This window comes from Pectinophora gossypiella, chromosome 10 (genome assembly GCF_024362695.1).
Source record: "Pectinophora gossypiella chromosome 10, ilPecGoss1.1, whole genome shotgun sequence".
NCBI lineage: Eukaryota > Metazoa > Arthropoda > Insecta > Lepidoptera > Gelechiidae > Pectinophora > Pectinophora gossypiella.
The window spans coordinates 10535791-10552370 of record NC_065413.1 but is presented as its reverse complement, the minus strand read 5'-3'; the positions used below and the strand labels follow the sequence as shown (position 1 = coordinate 10552370).

Below are 16580 nucleotides of genomic sequence, written 5' to 3'. Positions count from 1 at the left end.
AAACCATAATTCCAGTTACTTATAGTTTTTTCTTATACATCCAAAGAAAAAAAATCTTTTCGATTGTACGAAGATTGCAAAAATCAACTCCAAATAACGAAATTATTCAAACAGTATCGAACTTATTGATATCTCTGATCCCCGTGGGACCGTCGCATCTTTTACTATTCGGCAGAAACATTCACTAGATGATTCTAAACGGTTTCACTTGAGGCGCTATACAGAGCTGTTGATACAACACGGAGAATAAAATAACTTTGACACACAACACATGTTATCTTTGGATTGTTTATTTATTGCACGCTTTGTTAGTGCTTCCTGCTAGCTAATTAATTTATTAGGTCAGCTTGAAAATGAACGGACTCAGGAAGAAATTTAATGTGTTAAAATTTATGACGGCGGCTCATGAAGGATATTATTTTCAGTCTTTCTAATTTTAGGACACTTCAGGAAGCGAACCTGTAATAAACACTTTGAATGAATAACTACGTCTTTGAGGTAATCTACAAAATCATTCATTCTCTTTGACATATCAAGTAATTTATTGGAAAAACATGACTCAAAAATAATACCCGAAAAATTCTGTCTGTAGGAGGTTTTGACGACTCTGAATACATTCGTCGGGGTCGGCACGACTGCGTAATGTTTTACGGTATAGGGCGAGACAATAATGGCTTGCTCATAACATTACTCGTCCTCGGGCCCCCTGTACTATGCGACTATACAGTCTCACTCGATTTTAGATACTCAATGAAGTCACATCGGAGAAGCTGCCGAAATTTTACGACGAGAATACGGGATCAGAGTATCATGGTATGAGGCGCTCAAAAGCAGTCTTTTGCTCCAAACGCGCTGTTTATTTTGTTTGAAGGAGTAGAAATTACTCCGAATTAATTTTCAGTGTGCAAAATCTCGCTCTCTCGTCGCTTGTGCAAATGTGTTTTTTTAAGGAAAACGGTTTTATTTTTGGAAAATCCTGGTTTAATTTATTAATTCAAGTGCTTGGTAATCCAATTTATATGGTAGGTGAGACTACAACTGGACAGCTTGCTGTACAACTGGTTATTACTCTTCTGTTATATGTACGAGGTCTTCTTGCCTTGCAATAAGACGTTAACGGAATATATACTAAGTAAATATCGCGAGAAGTTTAACAAATACCACAAACAAGCTGTGCAGTTAGACTAATTAACATTAGATCCATGTAACTAGATAATTGTATATTCGAATCACGACTGCTTATTCATAAGTTTATTTGTTTAAACCTACACAGATTGCCGCGATGAGGATAATATCATTCAGTGGGTTGGCTCAGATTTACATAGAATGAGGAGCGCATGCGTCTAATTAGACTGCGCTTGCGACTCATAAATCATCACTGACTCGGTGTCAGTCAACGCAATGTCACCCACCATCCTTTCTATTTCTAAGTTTCAGTTTGATGTATAATTTTCCTGACATTTTCAACATCATAATTTCGTATCACTAAACTAGACATCTTTATGAACACACTTGGCAATTACGAACTCGTACCTGGCTAGATACGCGTAAAAATAAAATGTATATAGCTTTGACACTTGACGACATTTCACTTATTTCCGATAACGACTTTCCTATTTCTACGAGAATCATGATTAACGGAGAAACGATAAATAAATACATTTTCAAACATGTCGCAGTAAAAGGAGAATCCTCGATTGAGGCGATTGACGAGTGAGAGGCAACATGCCCCGGCGCCGTATTGGCGACGATACTGAATGAATAAGAGTTAGTACAAAGATAGCCTTTTTTATAAAAACGTTTCAGATTACGTCAACGCTGTCTCAGGGAAACACTTTAGGTATTATAATTATAATTGACTTAATAATAACGTGAAAAGATGAACAAAAACAGCAAAAACTACTTTTCCTTAACAACAATATTCATCTAAAAAGCTTTTTCCTATTCAATGACACCTGCAATTATTTACTACACACAGTCAAAACTGTTCACGCTACTCTGATTTCGCATGAATGTAATATAACTTATTAATGGCTCATAAACTTTGGAGATTGTATCTTTGATTTTATATCTGTTATTTGGTCGACTGTATACAACTGTGGCTTTTAAATTGATTATGGTTGTAGTTAATTGAAGATTTTACTTTTCTCGGAGCATGTTGAGTTTGGATTGTTTTTTAATTTGTGCACGGCAGCCTTTTAAGCCATCAATCAAGCATGTAAGTCTCTGGCTCGGGTTTGCTTCAAGCGCACTGATTCGCCGTTGCAAAGGTCTAAAGATGTAGCAAATGTATTTTACAGTACAAGTTTTATAGAACAGGCTTTTGTATTACGCTGAAATATAACTTGCTAGTAGATTGTTTCATTTATGGCTCTTCAATATGCTAAAAGTACTTGGGCTGACTCGATACGTTTTAGTTTTATCTACACAGTTCCATTTTGTTATCTACTTTTTGAAGTAATATTAGAGTTTCATCAATTGTTTTAGCGATTGGATTTATTTACATTATCGTTACGTGATGACTGTAAAATCTTATAAACCAAAGTCAATGACACTATCTGTTTAATATTATTTATCATACAGATAAATCAATTTCCACCTTCGAGCATATCGTTGCTTTCTATCAGTGAAGACAGCTTTCTATATGCATCCAGTCCCGAATAAACATCTACATTTCCATTTTATGCTTCTACCAAGTATTCGTCATACAAGATATTCTTCATATCTTTATTACGAGTGACTGCATTCTATTTTTAGTATCAAACTTAGGCCATCTACTAATCAGTTTGAAGGATCAAGTCGCCTTGTGCCTTCTAAATGTATTCCGTAATTGTGAGCTGTGATACCTAGATAGATAACTTGTTGTGACCACTGTCTATATTCAGATGTTTGAAAGCTAAAAGCTGTCTGTTTTAATAGTTGGAATATTCGGTAACATGGTTTTCGGTTTCATATTATTAATTATGATTACAAGGAACAGCGTTTTATTCATGTGGTGTACCAATTTATTTTATGTCAATTTGATGTTTTAGTGATAAGGTGATTTTTTCATATCAATGACTTACTGTAATAATTAGCAAATCATTTGCTAATCTGTTGCTTCCACTTAAAGAAAGTATAATGTACATAGTAAGCAATATCTGCATATATGTACTTCAGAACTACTATGGTGATAAGAAATCAAGTAGTAAGTATATACGTGTATTTGTAATATGATGCAGTTTTATATTAAATATCATGTAATTTTCTTAGCAGTTTAGTTCCTGAACACCATTTGTTAGAAGAGTAAAAATATATTCATTAATGTTCATTTTTTTTTACAAATTCATAGTAATCGTGTCAGTTTGAATTATTATTCTATTAGTTAGAAACAAAGTGAAGAAGAAGCAGATGTGACTTGTCCAAAGAATACCATTTATACATAATATCGTAAACTAATAGGTATAAATTGACTTGGAATTGCTTAACAAGCGCTAAGTAAAACAGGTGATGAACCTAACAACATTGTAATTGTAGTAGTTGTATGTGTTGTAACTTATAAACGTGGGATGAAGGTGTAATTTGGCTTATGACAAGTATTGACGATAAATTGCAACAATTACAAGCTAACAAAAAAGTAATGATGGATTGCGAAGTGACGTGATCTGATAAGATTTCATGGTCCAATGAAGAGATGAATAAGATTAAATGTATTAGAGGTTTGTAAGACAAAGAGATTTCGTGACAGTAATACACTAACAGCTTGAGTTATGAGAACAGAGACACTGTTTCATTTTATAAAACAAAATTATTGACAAAAGTAAAGTCAAAGAAATTCATAGTAACTTCCTTACAAACGTTTCTTATTAATAATGGATAAGTTTTATACAAACGTTTTATATCTGCACCTTGCTCGAATAAAAACTCGAAACAATTACCCTCTCATGACACAAGAACATAAGCGCCACATAGTCACAGTTGGACAATTTGCTATCACCCTTTGGACAAAAAGTTTAAATTAGGTTGTAAAAGATTGGGATCAACGGCGTTCCGAATACATGTGACATTCCGGTTTCTTCACCGCGTTGCATTTTCATAGAATCGTTCGCGTTTTTCCGTCACCTCACAAATGCATGTTTTGAATTCTAGAAAGTCATACACAACACTATAATTATAGGTAGTAATTAGCTCAGTGTTCTTTAAGAAATACTTTTAAGTGTCTCACACTCAATAAATTGCAAAAGCTATGGAAGTTTTAAAAGCTATAGCTATACACATATTGTCTATTTGGTTAGCGCATTTGTGTTTGAATTTAATCAATAAGTAGGTACTTAATTGAATCTAGTTATAAATATTAAACATTTTTATCCAAGATGATTTTGTTAAGGAACAAAATACAATTAAATATAGTAAAGACTCTCAAAGTAATACAAGAAATAGTACTAAAATACTAAAAGCCGCAAATGGAATAAAGTAAGAGCATAAATAAAAGGAGGTTTTGCGGCAAGCTGAAGCTAACGAGACGAGGGAAGTTCCACCAGAACTCTTAGAGTTGGATTCTTCAAGTTTGTCGGTCGCGAAGTTCAGGTGCGGTCGCATTCACCAACTTAAGGCAAGGGTTTCAATTTAGATAATTATCGGGTTTGAGTGTGTGTTGTTGTGTCTAGGGGAAGATACAAAGGCTGTTGTGGTTATGGCTGTCGCTGTGTTAGGACAAAAACATTTAAAGAGTTGCTTGTCCTCTCGAACATGTTGAATTTTGTTGATGGATTGGGAAGAATGATAAAAAAGCATTTGTAGAATGCTGCTTTAATTTTTATTTCATGTTTAATTTTTCTATTACGCCACTGGCGAATGTACGAAAGATATTTTTATACACACATGCATGTTTAAAATAAAAGCACTAATAGGTACTGACTCGTAACTGCATTCAGCATTAAAAAAAACAGCAACTATCAGGAAGATCGCAAATTCACAAGCTTCTCTCGAACGACCTTACTCTAGGTATTATTACCATAGTAAATTTTCACATGAATTTTATTCCCACACGCAACAAAAGGAAAATTAAAAGTGAATCGAGGATTCCTTCAGACGCTCACGTAAGTCGTTTAGAGGTTAGTGGGCTGGAGACAACCGGTTTGTCACATGGTCTCTACCACGTGCGGCCTCCACACTGTTCTATATCATGTACCATATATGTATGGTATAAAGGACCAACCGACGCATTGTCCGTTAAGTCTTTATCGCTTAATATGGTAAACTCTATAAGTGCATTTATCACATTTTAAATTGTTAAATTGTGCTATTGTTTAAACACTAGACAGTTTTATTGGTTGATTGGAGTAATTAGGTTCTAATATCATGAAAATGTGTTGCCTATTGGGTATGGATGTAATAAATTCGTTTTATAATTGGTGAGATACCTGGTAAAATTAACAATTATTTACATATTTATTGTTTAAATATTTATTGTGCTAATTGTACAATAACTATACTATAACACGTATCTACAGGGGATTGAAGAATAGATAAAAACCTCCATTAGAGTTTCAACTTCGATATCTAAAAGTTATCTATTATTTTATATGAAATTTATACGTAGCGCCGAAAATGTGACGGCAGCTTCAGTGTTACAACATGTTGTAATAATTCTAGATCTGAAGTTACTGTTGCATCATCGAATGTATTTCTATATGAAGGAAGCCGATGGCCGTTACAAAATCCACGTGTAGATATAATACCAAAATATTTCACATTAAACCTTTTCTTCCGCGTCTCATTAACATACTGCCTAATTCACAAAACCCACAGCGGTCAAAACCCAAACGTGTTTTGTTAAATGAAGCGGGCGGCGCAAGAGTATATTTTGATCAAACTCAGGAACAGAAGTTGAACACAAGTCCCGGGGTAAGGCACGCACGAGGGGCGAAGGGTGGGCAACCACCCTGGCTCAAACTTATCGCATTATTCAAGCGAACGCGACTCTTGAGTAATTTTGAAATATTACAATTTTCGAGCCGAACCTCCGAGCTCGCGCACTTCGACGGACCAAAGACCAAGTTTTTGTGTGAAATAAGTGGCCTTTTAGGGTATTTATTGCAGTAATTTTAGGTTACACTCTCACACTTATAACAGAACATAGACTTGCAAACATTTCGTGTTATTAGCACTAGAATTATAATTAAAGAGTCGAAGTCTCCCAGGAGTAACATACAATACATGAAACGCAAATTCCTACAATAAACCGTAACAGGAGAAATAATAAGATTCCTATATTTTTTGTTGCTAAAAAACGATGTCAATTGTTCGTAAATTATAGAGACAGTAACAGCGACGAAACAGAAGCAATTTACAATAAAGCAACAAAACACATTTTGTTCAAAGAATAACTGTAGTCATAACATCGACATGTGCTGGCATTCCAATTGACTATGCTTAAATGTAGATACTTACTAAAAAAATGCCATGTCGCAACAACTCTCAGTGAAATAATAAAGCGCCTATTGTCAACTATTATGATGCTAAAGAGAGAAAAGATGCAAATGCAAAATGAAATATTACAGCAACCGTTATGTTTACTAAATTCTTTTAAGGTCCGTTAAGCCGTAAAAAACGTGAAAGGGCCGAAATATGCAATGAGAAACAATGACAGACCACAATGAGCGTTGCACAAGTCCACAAAGGGAATCTAGACAATGCCCATTTCTAACAATTCACCTGCTTAGGCAAGCAGGTAACCAATTATTATGCTAATGCTTTTGACAATTAATTTATAACACCAAATAATGTTTTGGAGAATTGTGGCCAACGCATTGCACCTTGAGGTAATTTATAGTTCTGTTTGTGCTGTTCATAACAAAAGTACGTTTCCGTGTTCTTTATCGGAATTCGTTTATCAATTGACATGGAAATTTACAGCTTTTAGAAAACTAAAAATAATGAAAATTGTTAAAAATCAGCATTTGTTACTGATATAAAGAAATCTACGAGCAAAATCTGATTTTAAAGTCCATTAGAAGTGTTTAAAAAGACGTAATAAAATAATTAAGCACTATTTGTTCGGCAAACAAGCTATTGCCCAGATGCGGTGAAGTTTATGACGGCTAATAGAGTTTATGGCTTTTTTATTGACATTAATGTTCCCTGAGTCCACCGTTTACGACCGCCTCATTCATTATCGAACTGTTGGGGTCAAAACATCTCTAAATCATACTTCTAATTGTACGCTAATTTTACTATCAACACTCTTGTATGAAGACTTGCATAAGTACAGGCGTTTCAATGAATGTTATATAATATATTGATGTAGAAATTTTCCATCAGCACAATTGGAAAACCCAAATCTAAAGAAAATAAAACAGGAATGTTGGTTATTTTTACTTACTTAATGTAAAACAGTTTACATTAAAGACGAGCCAATGAATAATTTTAACCAGTTTTATTTGCAAAGATTCAACGGTTAATATCGTATTCATATATTTAATGCAATAAATTATGCACCGTACAAACTACAATTAATTACCATCAGCTTTTTATCTTAGCACGTCAGGTAGCATTAAAATAAACTGATAAGATTCGATCCAGCTACTTTTTTACGCGCTGCGCATTATGACAATCAGAATGAGGCATGGTGTGTTCACGATTTGATTACTTTAACGATTTTAACAAGACATTGATTAACTTACGAGGTACGAACTATACAAATGACTCAGCTATAACAGAACAATTTATTGCCTATACGATAATTATGCGGATTTAAAAGCTGAAGTGCGGTGCTTTACGGTCAGGTTACGGTTCTTTACGGTATCTATTGGTAAGGGAATTTGCGTTTTGTTGCTGCAAGTGTAAGAGCGATTGTGGGCAATTGCTGTGGTTGGAGTCGAAACAATCGGCTATTTGCTTATTCCGGAGCGGCAGCGGGACACTCGCTTGCCACGTTTGAAGTGACTGCAATTTGTCTCCAGTGACGTATTTCAAGTAGATATGATCGTGTGTTTACGACCGATGCTTGCATAAATTTCTCACTAACAGATGTTGATTTTTTACCTCTTCTGCGCGGGAGGTATCGGTCACCTGTTACTCTGTAATGTTTGACGCGACGCATCGATTTTTTGCTGAAATTAAAAGTTCAATAGCGCTTGATCGACCGTACGTGATGGGAATCCGCGAGAGGACACAGAAACCGAATTTTGCGAAATGACTCCGACTGTACAATTGAACAAAACACTCAGAATTTTATGGAAGAGAGGCTAATGTTGATATAAAATACGATATAATTTGGACTTTGGAATGACGAGTTTAATGCATTTTTCATATAATTAAATTCGAAACTAGAACACATCTACTCGTTCGTATTAATTATAACAAAGAAGTCCAACGAAGACAATACTTTTGTTGAATGTTTGGAACATTTAACATCTCTAAATGCTACTTGGAATACGGGCGTTTTAAATAAATATACGATAAATAAACATGAACTTTAATCAAATTCGATAAAGGCAGATGCGCGACGCACTCGACTTGTATGGCAATAACGACCGGCGACCGGTAGCATTGGCACTTGTGCCCCCGACTCGCAAAAACTCAAGTATTGCAAGAATCACTCATTAACTTATTAAGATGATAATTTATGACCGCGAGAAAGACAATTTCATGCTCGCTATAATAGTACTTTTGAATTTATCTGCTACAGTTTTTATTGATAGACGGCAAGGTATTAAAGCTGAGGAAACGAAACATCACCATCACATTTTTTTATTTAAAATTGTTTCTAGTTCAACTAACATTATCGACTCATGGGAAAGGCAATGGTATCAACAATAGGATGTCTATAATAACGAAGGATAAATCCTGTTTTACGTTGAAGACGTTTAAATTATGTGATAAACTGCAACACTTGAGGGTGAAATAGAAAACTGCCTTCGTAAAAGACTGCCGACAAAGTATGAAGGGAACGTGTTCCCACAAAACGAACTGGCTTCCTCAAAGGGAAGCTTCAAAGAAGTTCAACGGTCACAATTTGTTTAATACCTACGTGACGTGTGTTCAGCGAACCAAGACTTAGGTTTTGTTGATTCTATTACCATAATTATCAAGGCAAGTAGATGTGCTTGTTGAAAAACTCCATCAATCAACCGCTAATCAGACTTGTGAGGAATTTCATGAATACATATTGCTAATGTCGCTTTTATGCTGTGTTTGATCAGTAAATTGTCTACACTTAATTAATCCTACGGGACATTTATTACTTCGGAATAAACTTCAACTATACTTTTCATGATGTTTATGCTGTACTGAAATATTATTATATGTCAAGAAAAATGTAGCAATACAAATCAGACATTTTTCATATGTCATTTGTGTTATTTACCTTGAAAAATACAGCCGGACTAAATCCAGTTTAATAAAACCGAGGACGAACAATGACTAAGCACTTGAGAGACGAGCTAAAAATGACAAAAAGCAGTGAACAGCATCACTGAATAATAAGTAGAGATTGAGATCTAACAGGGTGATGTGAAATAAGACAAATATGGTTGCGCACTTGAGTGGAATCTCAAATAGAATGCGCCAGCGCACTGGAAAAGACACTCCCTGTACTAGTTTTTTTACCTGCCTTCTTCTGGGCTTTGAGGAAGTGCCTTGTAAAGTTGATACGATTTTCAAAACTTGCTTTGGTGCAAGTTTTTCTTGACTTGAACTGAGTACTAAGGTAAAGTGCATTTTTTATTACATTGATAAGCAGTTTGTTTCAATTTTATTGGGCAGCATAGTACACTTACTGTTTACGTATTTATGTTGAGTTAAACCCATTTCATCTATAGTGTTATGATTTGTTTTAATATTACAATGTTTGTTTTTATAGCTAAACAAACACTTTACATATTAATCATAATATACATATATTTCATATATTGTAGTAGACAATTTTTAATTAATGTCTAGCCAATTTCATATATTGTCTATAATGTACCCCGTGTATTTGGCCCTTTAAATATCGTGCAAATCGTGTTACTGCTTACTGTTAGAAACTATCTTTAGATGTGGGATAAGGGTGTACAGAATTACAACCAATTTCCTGCTATGTGGTTTCATTAGTATCTATTTGAAGATTAGAATTATTCGATTGAAACTGTTATATTCACAAAATATATATTTATTTGTACACAATAAAACAGACACAAGGAACATACAAAGAAAACAGATAGTACAGGTGAGCTTATCTCTAAAGAGAATTCTTCCAGCTGACCTACGTGTACGTACGTATATATTATATAGTACGTAGGTAGGTAGTACCAAAGCCCTAAGCCCAAAGTATAAATACAGTCTTATATATAATCACAAACTTTTATCCTATTGTAGTATACAATTCTAGTACAAAATTTGCTTTTAACTTGAATCATTTCCAATATAACTGATGAAACGGACTCATTTATTACACACTAATTGTCCGAGCAGATGGTTTGAATATATTTGTGTATCTTTAAGCGTTTAAGCTTTAAGACAATAATAAATCTCCCTTTAAAATATGTGAGGACAAGGAAAATATTGCTGAAGACGATGCCAAATATTCGGAAACAGTATGTTTTTAGCAGTTTTAATAACAAGTATAGAGCAGCATTTGATTTTATCTGTTTTAAATTGAATGCTAACATTACACTTGAGGTTATCAAAATGCTATGTAAATGATATTTTAATAATATATAATTTTTCAGATGAATCTATTTTGGTACAGTCTTCAATTATGATGTTAATAAATTTAAATTGCTTTTAATTGGTCGTTTTATGTAGATAAGAAATAATTTAACTCATTTAATAATTACCTTCTAGTTGATAGAATATGTATGATAACAATGTATGCCAAAAGATTTTTATCTTGAGATGTATTTTGAACTTTATGATCTTTGTAGGAAAGTCTGATTTTCAAATGGCAAATTTGACATAACTGAATGAGATTTAACATGAATTAGGATTAGTTTTATGTAGAAGTAAAATAATTATTTTATTTAAAATTTGTACTGTTATAAGTTTTTAAATAAAAATTCTATAAACAACCAATTTTGTATTATATATTTTAGACACACGTGTCATTTTCAATCTTATGGGATTGGAGCATGCTCTAATGGGGCCTCCCCACAGCGCTGCTCTACTGCGGGTTTGTGGAGGATGTAACGAGCCAATCAAAATTCAAGGTAAGACTGTTACTGGTAGCTAGTGGTAGCCGCTGTACCTACATCTCTATACTACTTCCGGTCTCCCCTCTCTTACCTCATGGGTTATGGGATAATAATTGAATCGCTATTGTAGAGTCTATATTACAATATGATTTTAATTTTTTTACTTAAGTATAACAATTTACAATAGTCTGAAGAATCTTAATATTGATCGACTTTTATTGTAATGTTTATTGGTGGTATTAAAAATGAAATGATAACTTACATTATGAAATATTATATGTAGCTAATAATATTTTTCTTTTCACTTTACTTGCTTTGGGGAATACTAATTAAATAATTGTATAAAACGTTCGGTAAGAATCCTTTATTGGCTGTATTGTTGGGAGTATGAATTCATAAAATATGTTACAGCTGTAGAATTTGTGTCTGTATTACTGTAATGAAGACACTTCTATGGCATTTATAGTGTGTTTAAACTGTATGTATAGCTCGTTAAATGTGTATTGTTACAAACATTGGCATCATAACCGGCGTGTAGGTATCATAAATCGGGCTCGTAAACATTTCACGCGTAGTTTAGGCTATTCCCGCGCAGCTTGGCTCGCTCGTTTGTCACTTCAAATCATACCAAAACTTGTTGACAGGTTGAAGAAAACCCGCGTAAAAGTTTGTTCGACAAACCAAACTCGTGTCGGACCTTCTAGTCCCAACGGTTGTGAAGTTGGGAGCTATAAATCGGCAATAAACTCACCTTAAGCCGGGCGGCCGCGGCTCGCCGACGGCGAACGCGCTCGCGCCATTCCGCTCTCTAACAACTTCTTCACAAAACTCACAGTTCCGAATAAGAGTTCCGAGAGTTTCACTCTGTCAAGTCACGTGTCAGCGTTTTAGATGCGGCATGAGCGCAATACGTAATGACGGTAATGTCGGCGCACGTGGGCAAGTAGTCGGCGGTCGTCAGCGGAGTCGAGCACGTCGTGTTGTTTATGGCGCGCTGTTACGCAACGCGTAGTCGCCGAGGCGCGCGTCAGTTGAATGTGCGGACCGATGCTTTACGAGCGTCGCCGCACCCCCCGCCTGCGACGCGCCCGCCGCGACGCCGCACTAAATCTGCGACCAACAGAAAAGGACACCACCACCCCGGATAATCCAGCACCATTGATGTCCGAGAGACAGCGTTAATCGGAGCGATTAATTGAACGGTCCGGTGGATCTCGCGATAGAATTGTATCGACAGCGCTAGCCGGCAGCACGGCCGGTCCGAGCAAGTGCGGCGTCGTAAAGTTTCTTCGTGTATCGTTCGATGCACCAGACGTTGATACCGGAACGGTCGACGTGAAAGTAGCTCTACTCAACAGAATATGTTCCGCTCTTGAAGTAATGAAACATCGCGAATATGATTTTGCTCTTGATTAACGTATGCAATCATGTTGCAAAATATATTTTTTCGTATAATATTAAGAAACTTCTATCAGCTTATTTTTTACCCGTTGTGGCTATATTCTTTGATAATGTACCTAGGTGCAAAGAGAACATTACTTAGATGATACTAAGTATTACTAAGCCCTAAGACGGATACGAAGCACACTAATAAAAACGTATGGTGAGAGGTGATTAGCCCATAATAGTACTTACCTTCCTAAACCTATTTGACTATTAGGACATGACAATTTTTAGGAACGAAATTACGTAGTGAAAAAAAATATAACAGATTGAAAACAACAAGAATAAATAGTTACAAAATATAAGATCATCAGCGAATAAATATATAATACATAAGTTACGTCAAAAACGCAAATAAGGAATATTGGGTCAACGAATACTGTTGGATTTGGCTCGATTTGGATTTTTTTCTAGAATGTTTGATTAATAGTATTGTAGTTTCAAGATGACTCATTGTTTTACTCATTGACATGTTTGATTATTGTAAGAAATAATCGAGAAAATAATACTTACATACACATTCTTGACTAATATTATTTTTTATGGAAATCGAATAAAACAACTATTCGCTCAAAATTATAAGACAATTTGGCCCTTGCAGTCAATACTTAGCTTGACACAGAACACGCCGGCACGAATACCTACCTCTGTCATCGTTGAAATTAAAAGTGTGAAGCGTTTCACATACCAGAGTGTGGGGTCCATTTCAAGACTGACAATGAGTTAAGATCACTTCAATATCAGTTTATTTTTGTAAGAAGCAAACTACAATATTTACTTAAATATTAATTACTTACAAATTCTATATTGTAAAACAAAATAAATAAAAAATAATGACAAAAATGAAATTTTAACTACCAAACCGGCTACACTATTTTCAAACCATCATATGATGCAGGAATTTCGGCGACGAATGGAGATCAACGAAGACGCTCGTCCGACCAATAGGGATCGTTTATTTGGCGGCCATGTTGTTTCCCCACCATTGCTATAGGGAGATGAACGCGGGGAGTCCAACTCATCAGTCACAGTCAAGATGCTGCGCAGACGCTGTGTATACCTACCTACCAAAGCTGGGCTGTTTAAATATAAAATTAATTTTACAATTGTTGAGTTTTATGCTAGACCTGATCCACTGGTGAATTAAACTTTCATTGTTAGAAGAGTAATAAACGGCATTGTAAGTAGATTTTACATATTAAAATTTTTGTGTTTTGATCTTTTTCTTAAGATAGAAATACAGTTTTTTTTTATTATTTTTTTCCTTATATTTTTAATATGAATACATGGTTTAAATGAAATTTAAAATTTTCATTCGAATCATTCATCTTTTTTATTTTTATTTGTATGTTTACTAATAGGTAATAATGTTGTCGATATTTAAATACAACGCGGAGTTATTTATTTTTTTAAATGCTGCGTATAGGTATTCTTTCAGTCATCTGAAGAATGCAGCAGTTTGATACAGATTAAAATAATTAGTTTTTTGATACTACAAGTTTAATAATCCAGTACTGAACCAAACTATTATACAATTATGAGGGTTAACATTTTTGATCTTAAATACGATACGAAGTAGGTACCTTTTTAAATTAATAATGATTAACAACAAATGACTTTGATCTCGGTCGGTAGTTAAAGTGTGATAAAGGCAAAAAAAATAATTGCGTTAGTATATTAGTATCATAGTAATTCTAAGTATATTTTTTTATTTTAAGTAAACAGTAGTGTCCTTGAAAATAATCCAGAAAGATATACATAAAGCTTAGTCTATGGTCAATGTTTATTACAAATATGTTCACGTTAGACCGCCATCTCAACTGATGGTAGGAGTAGATATCACCTAATGACCACCTTAGGCCACGCTTTACATTAATGTTTAAAAAATTCACAATTGGTAAAGTCAACATCCATCGGACGATGAACTAAGTATCAACCCTTCACCGACCTTTTGTTAGACCAACGTTATAAGTAGCTGGTGAGTCGGTCCAGCCAGCTGTGTTGAAAATTTGATTAAGACATTTAAGTCACGCTTACCTAGTCACTACTGTTTTGAGGCTGTATTTGTAAAGATTAATAAATATGTAAAGTGGATATTTTAATATAATTTGATAGCGCCTCAAAAAGCTAGATAGGTACTTCGGCCAGCGCGATTTATGGCTATTACAAATGCTGCAATGCAAATGTTTAAATGTTATATTTTTGCTGGGACCCGTAAGCATTATTCCTTATTCTATGCCCGTAACACGACTGCTCTCATTGTTGTTAAATTGTAGTTGAAATGTGTTTTCAATTTGAAGTTGCAGTACATGACTGTGTATCCTAGCCTTTACGTAATTTAGTGTTATCTGGGAAGTTTTATTATAATAATAATTGGAAACGACATACATATTAATAATAATAAATAAATCACATTTAGATTAAATTGTCTTAATGAGCCTCTACGTATTGGCTTCGGCCCCACCCACGCCTTTCAAAAGTCCGGGACTCCATAGGCCCGAGATATGGAAACGACATACATTAATAATAACTTATTAGTAAGTTAGAAAGAGTACTTACATGACTAACTAGTTGCTGGATTAAAATAATTACTGTAGTTCGACTGAATTCACACATTTTTGAATTTACACACACTGGCGCCGTACGCTACCAGGCGTTTTGAAAAAGAACTGACATCTGCTGTGTTTTGTTTGCTGGAAGTTGACGTTGACACGCAACGATGCGTTTTATTGCATTTATTTTCAATATAGCAATATAGGTAGCAACGTAATTCTGTAGGTACATAATGTGATCCAAATATCAAGCGAAAAATATTTTTATATTATATACCCGAGTAAAGAGAAAATAGGTATAATCACGTTTAAAGTTAACAACGCCATCTATATTGTTTTAAGTGAACGTAGCCAGGAAAGTCCCTCATTGCCCAACAGAGTAAAACAAATTCACTAATCCGCAATTTGACTAAGTAACGAATTCATTTTCATAAAGTTTTTTTATTTTTACTTATACTTGCTTACAAATAGTATTTTCCTTCTTATTATTTCTATTATCCTTTTTTATATAAAATAGAGAGCAAACGAGCAAACGGATCGCCTTATGGTAAACGATTACCATCGCCCGTAACAGAAAAAGGCTGCTTATCAGAAGGCTAGCAGCTCTCATTTGGTTACCAAATCAAGACACAAGGGTGGCGTGGTAAGGTATCGGGTTCCCAGGATTCACAATTGATAATATTGAACCAAAGACTTGGTCGTTGTCAAGGACAGTAACAGAATTAATAATAGTGTAGAATTGATTCATTTTCACACGGTGTGCTGCCGTCAACATATTAATAACATTGATCATATTACACTTCACATAAGATAAGTAAATGAAAAAGTGCATCGTTTCCCAACTAAAAAATAAAAACGAAGTAGAGTAACTTTCCCGTTCACGCCAGAGCACATTTCGTTCGCCACATTCCTCAGCACGTTTAAAGCATGCCCTAAACAGCTGATTTCGCCGGTATAGTCGCATCTCTTTTATCGCGTAGTAAAACACGTAATAAAACAGAGAAAACTATACTTTATGCGCTCCCCGTAGACTTGCGCGGACGGCGTGCGTAACCTACATGCGGCCATTTCGAGATTTACGATCTGGGAATTGTGTGTTGGAAAGAGATAAAAATATTAAACTCTCTGCCGACGGCTAACTCGAACGTAGCGGGCCCGTTGATACTTCGAGGACAAGGCTCGCGCAGTATACGCTGAAACGGACGATGCTTTAACTTCAACCACTATGCCTTAGTATCGCTTTCGTATTCAACCCCGTAAAAGAGCTGGTCATTCTCATTCCAAAACCAATGTTGCCTAGAATTTCACCCTATTTCGACTCTACCACGCCTAATTTATCTGAAAATTACAAGCATACACGCTCATCTGATGGCATACTAGCTCATTTTGTTGCATCTGTGTGCGTAAATTAAACTATCCGCAAGGGACC

At 34.9% G+C, this 16580-nt stretch overlaps 1 protein-coding gene across 1 annotated transcript in view; it reads right to left on the bottom strand.

Moving 5' to 3' along the window:
- The window catches only part of LOC126370114 (homeotic protein antennapedia-like), a 188259-nt gene extending 176048 nt beyond the window's left edge, over nucleotides 1-12211 (bottom strand). Inside the window, exon 1 of the mRNA XM_050014854.1 lies at nucleotides 11908-12211. The gene's annotated coding sequence lies outside the window, so the exon portion shown is untranslated. The remainder of the gene's footprint in view (nucleotides 1-11907) is intronic.
- Between the last annotated feature and the right edge of the window lie 4369 nt (nucleotides 12212-16580).